The following is a 7,700-nucleotide window of genomic DNA, read 5'->3' as shown; positions in this document are numbered from 1 at the left end:
GTGATCGTCATTATTGTAGAGGAAGAGTTACATATGAACAAAGTGTGTAATCTTATTTTCTGTGGATATTCAACTGTGTATTTGAATATGCTTTTGGATTAAAACGTGCACTACCATGACAATGAATGTTTTTAATGGAGCTATTTCACATTAAAAGTATTGCATTATAATTTAATACATTATGTATTATGTGCAATACTTTGATTGTTTTTAAGTAATGAAATCAGGTCTGTACCTGGAGTCAGTGTTCAGTCTGGTTGGATTCAAGTTGTGTGTCAAGTTGGACCTTCTAGAGGAACATGAAACCAATACACAGATATGTAAAGTCATACATGGGCCAGGTTAAGTAATTAACAGACTTTTAAATGGTAAAAATAAAATATTAGTTCAAAGTTAATCAGAGCATAATCATTTCAGATTAGGAAATAGGTAGTGCATATAAACCCACAACTCTGTATGACACTGTCTGTTCTAGTAAAGTTACAAGGCTATGACTTACTCATATTTAACAAAAGAATTCAGTGAAGTCTGTCTGAGATTAACGATTTAAATACTGAAGGTGGGAGACACGGTTATTTTTCACTGTAACACGTGACAGGACATCAACACCGTGACTCTGAATAAAGAGCCTTAAAAGACGTAGTGCTCCTTTGAACAGCTGCTCTTACAATGTGTAGCAAGTGCTAAATCTCCATTAGTATAATAGTAACAAAAATCACCCTTTACATAATTGAACATATATTTTCCATGTGAACCCCTTTAACACAGTTCAATTCAGGAGCAAAATATAATTTATACAGTATTTATTAGAGCTAGTATTAGTAAACAGATCAAACAAATGCAGTACAACACATCACACATCCACAGTGTCTCTTTTGCTTATCATCACAGTCAGTCAGAAGTGTCCGTTTAACTTACGTAGCAGTTGAGAGATGCTTCGTTGGAGGTAGCAGGAGCTAGCTCATAGCCAGTGCTGCTGTTGAGAGCGGCAGAGTTCACACAGGAAAAGACACGACGGACGGGGGAAAAAAGCTTTGAGTCCCACACTCTAACCTGCTGAGCGAACAACGTCCACAGTGACTCCGCCGCCGTCCTCTCATCCAGACTCGCCAACCGTTCTCCGGTTCTTCGTGATACACAGCTCCGCAGCTTGTGACGACGTAACTCATGAGGCGTTCACTTGCAGCTGTGTTAAATGCAGCTTCGTTTGTCATGGCGAGTTGAAGAAGTCTGCTGCAAAGCTATGAATAATCCGCATGATGAAAACTCACAGCAATGTTATGCCTACATTATCAATATATTGAGACCCATGTGACACAGTTTGACATGGTTTAGCAAAGTGAATGAGGAGAAATACATCCAAGTGTGAGACGTAACAAACCGAAAGCGGTCTCATGCTGCGTTCAGGGTAACTCTGTTAAAATGGGTTTCATAGGTCATGATGAGCTGATGAACTTTGATGCCACGCCATTAACAATCTGCATGATGAAAAGTCACAATAATGTTATGCCTACATTATCAATATCTTGAGACCAATTTGACACAGTTTGACATGGTTTAGTAAAGTGGCTGGAGGGAAATACATCAAAGAGTAAGATGACCAAAACAAGACATTTCCTGATGCCACCAGGGGGCGCTTTCCTTTTAAGTCATGATTTCTAGGTAGATGTCTTCCGGTCGCGACTCTTGTCTTATATGTGTAGTTTGGAGTCGATTGGACAAAATATGTCTAAGTTACAGAAGCTCGCTTATATTGGCGTTTAGTCGAACTTTGAGACCTCACCACGGTCACACGGTATGATGAAAAGTTTAAATTCTGATAACTTTAGATCTTCATCTTGTTTTGTAGAGTCTCATCTAATTTTTAAGTTGATCTGATGAAAGCTGTCTGAGTAGTACATAAAAACATAACACGTACCAAAATAAGACATTTCGCGTTACCACCAGGGGGCGCTGTGATTGTAAGTCACAATTTCTGCACCCATGTCTTCTGGTGGCGACTCTTGTCGAATGTGTCTAGTTTGGACTCAATTGGACAAAATATGTCTGAAATATGGAAGCTTGTGTTTTGATGGCGTTTCATCAAACTTTAACGCCACACCACGGTCAGACGGTTTTGCTAAAACGTAATCCTTCAATAACTTTAGATCTCCAATTTGTTGTGATGACGATCGTCTAAATTTGAAGTTGATCTGATGAAAGCTGTACGACAAGTACATCAAATAAAAAATATGGAATATGACCAAAATGGCCACTAAAGTCAAACTGGCGGGCTTCCTGTTGCATTATTCATAATGCACTGATGGACTTTTTTGTGCATCTAGTCATGATACACAATAATCTTTGTTTTTTTTGAGGATCGGTGAATGCTAAATGAGGGGCTTTTCCGTAGGTGGCGCTCTTGAGCCATTTTGCCACGCCCTTTTCAAAATACTCCAGAATACGTAATTTTACGCCGCCTTCGAATTTACTGCAAACTCCTACAACTTTTTGAGCACATTAAAGCCCTCAAAAAGCCAATTCATTTAAGCTAAGAAAAATAATAATAATAATAATAATAATAATCATTTCAATTTCAATAGGGCCTCCCACCGATTTCGGTGCTCGGGCCCTAATAATAATAATAATAATCATTTCAATTTCAATAGGGCCTCCCACCGATTTCGGTGCTCGGGCCCTAACTAGGGCTACGTTGTAGCACTAACGGGCCCGAGCACAGGCAATTTCAAGTCTGTTGCGGTCGGGGAAGAGAGAACGTTCGATGACCAAGCGCTCGTCTCAGCGTTGCATGCATTTGCGCACTGCTGCGATATAAACGCTTCACTTCCTGTAGCCAGCAGGTGGCGCTATGATTTTAAGTCATGGTGTCTTTGTTGATGTCATCAGGTCGCGCTTCTTGTCTTACATGTGTAGTTTGAACTCGATTGGACCAAATATGTCCAAGATACAGAAGCTTGTGTTTTGATGGCGTTTAGTCACATTTTGACGCCTCGCCACGGTCACACGGTGTGGCGAAAAATTGATCTTTCAATAACTTTAGATCTCCATCTTGTTGTGATGACACTCGTCTACATTTTCAGTTGATCTGATGAAAGCTCTCCAAGAAGTACTTGAAAATAAAAAACATGGAATATGGTCCAAATAGAAAATGGCGGGGTTCCTGTTGCGTTTTTCAAATTGCTCCGAGCGCGTTTTTTGTGCATCTGGTGATGATACACAACTGTCTTCAATTTCGTGAGGATCAGTGAATTCTAAATGAGGTGTTTCTCCATAAATGAGGGGAAGCTCCGTTGGTTGCGCTGTTGAGCCATTTTGCCACGCCCATTCTTTAAAACCATCTGAATATCTTCAAGGGAGGGGGGCTGATGATACACACATGTAGTTTGAGGGAGATGGACCCATGAACACGGAAGTTAAAGCGTTTTCGTGTGTCATGGCGAGCTGATGTGACGCCCCGCCACAGTCAGACAGTGTGATGAAAAGTTGTTTCTTTGATAACTTTAGATCTCCATCTTGTTGTGATGACGCTCGTCTAAATGTTCAGTTGATGTGATGAAAGCTGTACGAGAAGTATATCAAAGTAAAAGATTATGGAATATGACCAAAATGGCCACGAAATCGAAAATGGCGTGCTTCCTGTTGCGTTTTTCATATTGCTCTGAGCGCGTTTTTTGTGCATCTGGTGATGATACACAACTGTCTTCAATTTCGTGCGGATCAGTGAATGCTAAATGAGGTGTTTCTCCGTAAATGAGGGAAAGCACCGTTGGTGGCGCTGTTGAGCCATTTTGCCACACCCATTTCCAAATACCCCAGATTACGTAAATTTTCACGAGGCCCATAATCTGCCCTATAGATGTTGAATGCATTCTGTAGTGAGAACACATTCAAGCACATGTCCTACACCTCCATGAGAGGGGGGAGGGGTGAGAAGGGGGAGGGATGAGAGGGGTGAAAGGGGGTGGGGTAAGATGGGGGCAGGTTGATCTGAGGAGGTCTGTTTTAGACAGAGTAAAAAGGTGCTGTTTTAAATTATCCTTGGGGTATTTTTACCAAAATATTTTACAGACATTTCATTAAGACCCCAAGGAACCATATCAACTGTGTTGAAATGGAAATAATATGTCCGCTTTAAAGCGAATATGTCCCCTTTAAGCGGTTTCGTGTGTCATGGTGAGCTGATTTGACGCCTCGCCACAGTCAGACGGTGTGTCGAAAAGTTGTTTCTTTGATAACTTTAGATCTCCATCTTGTTGTGATGCCACCCGTCTAAATTTTAAATTGATGTGATGAAAGCTCTCCGACAAATAAATCAAAGCGCACGATGTACAAAAACAAGACATTTCCTGATGCCACCAGGGGGTGCTTTCCTTTTAAGTCATGATTTCTAGGTAGATGTCTTCCGGTCGCGACTCTTGTCTTATATGTGTAGTTTGGAGTCGATTGGACAAAATATGTCTAAGTTACAGAAGCTTGCTTATATTGGCGTTTAGTCGAACTTTGAGACCTCACCACGGTCACACGGTGTGATGAAAAGTTTAAATATTGATAACTTTAGATCTTCATCTTGTTTTGTAGAGTCTCATCTAATTTTTAAGTTGATCTGATGAAAGCTCTCCGAGTAGTACATAAAAACAAAACACGTCTTAAAAACAAGACATTTCCTGTTGCCCCCAGGGGGCGCTGTGATTGTAAGTCACAATTTCTGCACCGATGTCTTCTGGTCGCGATTCTTGTCGTATGTGTCTAGTTTGGACTCAATTGGACAAAATATGTCTGAAATATGGAAGCTTGTGTTTTGATGGCGTTTCATCAAACTTTAACGCCACACCACGGTCAGACGGTTTTACTAAAACGTAATCCTTCAATAACTTTAGATCTCCAATTTGTTGTGATGACGATCGTCTAAATTTGAAGTTGATCTGATGAAAGCTGTACGACAAGTACATCAAAGAAAAAATATGGAATATGACCGAAATGGCCACTAAAGTCAAACTGGCGGGCTTCCTGCTGCGTTATTCATAATGCACTGATGGACTTTTTTGTGCATCTTGTCATGAGACACAATAGTCTATGTTTTTTTTGAGGATCGGTGAATGCTAAATGAGGGGCTTTTCCGTAGGTGGCGCTCTTGAGCCATTTTGCCACGCCCTTTTCAAAATACTTCAGAAAACGTAAACTTGCGCACATTTGTAATTTACTGTACGCTTTAGAAACTTTTTGAGCACGTTAAAGCCCTCAAAAAGCCAATTCACTGAGCGAAGAAAAATAATAATAATAATAATCTTTTCAATTTCAATAGGTCCTCTCACCGATTTCGGTGCTCGGGCCCTAATAATAATAATAACTAGGGCTACGTTGTAGCACTAACGGGCCCGAGCACAGGCAATTTCAAGTCTGTTGCGGTCGGGGAAGAGAGAACGTTCGATGACCAAGCGCTCGTCTCCACATTGCCTGCGTTTGCCCTGTGCGGCAAGGAAGATCGCTCCACTTCTTCTGGCCAGCCTCTGGTGCTGAACTAGAGGTAAGTAACCTTGAAACTATCCAACATAACCTATTGCTTTATCTATCATCATATGCTTACATGCCTCAAGTTTTTTGTAATATGTAATTGTTATAAAAGTTACCGTTTATTTATCACGTCTAATGAACAGATTGAAGCAAGATAACTCGACAGTCTTGTTTTGGTTGTGACATTATTTTTTTTAATGAGTTACTATCAATACGCTACACGTGTACGTTTCATGTGATAGTAACTGTTTCACCAATATTCTGATACAGGATGGTATATCCGCCATTACTATTTTCACATCGTTTATTTAGTCTGTCATGGAGTTGTAGAGTGAATTAGACAGTAGTGATAACATTATAATGTCCACACATCAGTGTTGTAAACACTTCTCCAATTAATTATATAATTATGTTTTCACACTGAGGGAAGTGGAGAGACTTGATGTGGACTGTTATCAACAGCTCTGTGGGAGATCATCACCTTGAATATTACAGATGAGGTAGAAAGACATTTTATCTATGTGTACAATGTTGTATTTCTTTGTCACGTTTTATCAAAAGCGATTTAAAGTATGTGCATTTAACCATTAGGATACAAACCCAGACCCTAGTACATCGGTTCTAGCTGAAATAAGTAGTGCTTCATAAACAACACAAAACATTCATAACAGTACGCTTCTGCTCCTCATTAATGCAGCTCCTGATGTCCCCAGCAGCAACATGGTGGAGATCTGCAGCTTCATGCTGGTCAACTGGAAGACAACTGATTAAGATTAAAAGATTAAGATTAAAATCCATTTATTCATCCCAAACACATGCACAGACATGCAAAGGCACACTCATGCAGGTAGGGAAATTTAATCGCTGCTTTTTACCCATCTGGTGCAGGACACACAGAGCAGTGAGCGACCATGTACGGCGCTCGGGGGAGCAGATGTTGGGGGAGTGAGGTGCCTTGCTCATGGGCACTAGAGAGGGTAGGGAGACTCTTGGATTTTTGGACAGATCAATCCAGGTTCGACTTTTGTTGTCTTTCCATGGAGTCGAACCAAAGACGAACCAGAGACCTTCTCTGCCCATAGTCCAAGTTTCTGCCACTCGACCACCGCCTCTCCTCATGCATCATCAAACTAGTAATCTACACATCACTCCATGCGTTGCTCCCTTAACTACAGATGGCCTGCGAATGTCATGGAGTTTTACAGTGAATTAGACAGTTTAGGTATGATTTTAATCTCCACACATCAGTGTTGTAAACAGTTCTCAAATTAATTATAGAATTATGTTTTCACACTGAGAGAAGTGGAAAGACTTGATTTGGACTGTTATCAATAGGTCTGTGGGAGATTATCACCTTGAATAGTACTGGTGAGGTAGAAAGACATTTTATGTATTTGTACAATGTTGTATTTCTTTCAGCACTTTTATCAGAAGGGACTTAAAATATGTACATTTCACCATGAGGATATAAACCAAGACCACAGTACAACAGTTCTATCTGAAATCTGTTGTGCTTTATACACAACACAAAACATTCTTTAACAGTGCGTTTTTTCTCTTCATAGATGAAGAACTGCAGCACCTGATGTCCTCAGCAGCAACATGGTGGAGATCTGATTTGATACACTTTAGATAAGAACCCAGTGTTTTATATTTCTGCTTTGCCATAAGAGACAGAACATGGTCATCACAGCTGTGTCCTTCAGGCTCGTCTGTCCCTAATAAAATGATAGGAAACATGAAAGTGATCGTCATTATTGTAGAGGAAGAGTTACATATGAACAAAGTGTGTAATCTTATTTTCTGTGGATATTCAACTGTGTATTTGAATATGCTTTTGGATTAAAACGTGCACTACCATGACAATGAATGTTTTTAATGGAGCTATTTCACATTAAAAGTATTGCATTATAATTTAATACATTATGTATTATGTGCAATACTTTGATTGTTTTTAAGTAATGAAATCAGGTCTGTACCTGGAGTCAGTGTTCAGTCTGGTTGGATTCAAGTTGTGTGTCAAGTTGGACCTTCTAGAGGAACATGAAACCAATACACAGATATGTAAAGTCATACATGGGCCAGGTTAAGTAATTAACAGACTTTTAAATGGTAAAAATAAAATATTAGTTCAAAGTTAATCAGAGCATAATCATTTCAGATTAGGAAATAGGTAGTGCATATAAGCC

At 39.9% G+C, this 7,700-nt stretch overlaps 1 long non-coding RNA gene across 1 annotated transcript; it reads left to right on the top strand.

The window, feature by feature from the left end:
- Window positions 1-5,830: 5,830 nt before the first annotated feature.
- Window positions 5,831-7,255, top strand: LOC133968744 (uncharacterized). The gene is made up of 2 exons (XR_009924137.1): window positions 5,831-6,011; window positions 7,077-7,255. It is a non-coding gene; the product is annotated as an uncharacterized LOC133968744 (long non-coding RNA).
- Window positions 7,256-7,700: the final 445 nt, after the last annotated feature.

The sequence above is a fragment of the Platichthys flesus genome, chromosome 14, assembly GCF_949316205.1.
Source record: "Platichthys flesus chromosome 14, fPlaFle2.1, whole genome shotgun sequence".
Taxonomy (NCBI): domain Eukaryota; kingdom Metazoa; phylum Chordata; class Actinopteri; order Pleuronectiformes; family Pleuronectidae; genus Platichthys; species Platichthys flesus.
This window is presented reverse-complemented; position numbering and strand designations above follow the sequence as displayed.